Source organism: Corvus brachyrhynchos, unplaced genomic scaffold (genome assembly GCF_000691975.1).
Source record: "Corvus brachyrhynchos isolate BGI_N302 unplaced genomic scaffold, ASM69197v1 scaffold10, whole genome shotgun sequence".
Classification (NCBI taxonomy): domain Eukaryota; kingdom Metazoa; phylum Chordata; class Aves; order Passeriformes; family Corvidae; genus Corvus; species Corvus brachyrhynchos.
This window is the reverse complement of record NW_008236180.1, coordinates 3,611,081-3,611,529: the sequence shown is the minus strand read 5'-3', so window position 1 is coordinate 3,611,529 and position 449 is coordinate 3,611,081. Positions and strand designations below refer to the sequence as shown.

Sequence of the window (449 nt, the reverse complement as noted above, 5' to 3'; positions counted from 1 at the left end):
CCGGTGCCGCGCGGCAGGCGGGGGCGGCGGGGACGGTGGAAGCGGCGTGACTCGTGTGTTTACGAGAGCGCCGCTTCTTGTACTGCCGTCGAGTGGCACCTGTGCTTCCTGCCCATGCAGGGAGGTCACCGTGCGCCCGCCTGGGCAGCGCTGATCGTCCCCTGCTCCGGTGCTCCCTTTGCCGATGCGATCGCCGGCGGTTCGCTCCGGTGCGGTCACGCTCCATCGGAGGCTGCACAGCTCCCGCGGGCGGTTTGGAGCAAAACCCCGGGCATCGCCCACCCGGCGTTTCTCCCCACGTCCCACAAAATGCGTCTGAAGACCTCCCTCTCCTGCCTACGGCATGGCCAGGCAGGAGTGCAAACGTTCTGGGAGTTTCTGGAAAAGCCCTGTCCCTGAATGGGATGAAGCTGACGGTGCTGGAGGATCCACAGCACAGCGACTGCCTT

At 66.4% G+C, this 449-nt stretch overlaps 1 protein-coding gene across 1 annotated transcript in view; it reads right to left on the bottom strand.

Moving 5' to 3' along the window:
• STK35 (serine/threonine kinase 35) overlaps window positions 1-449 on the bottom strand; it is a 20,646-nt gene that overhangs the window by 19,096 nt on the left and 1,101 nt on the right. The window lies entirely within an intron of this gene.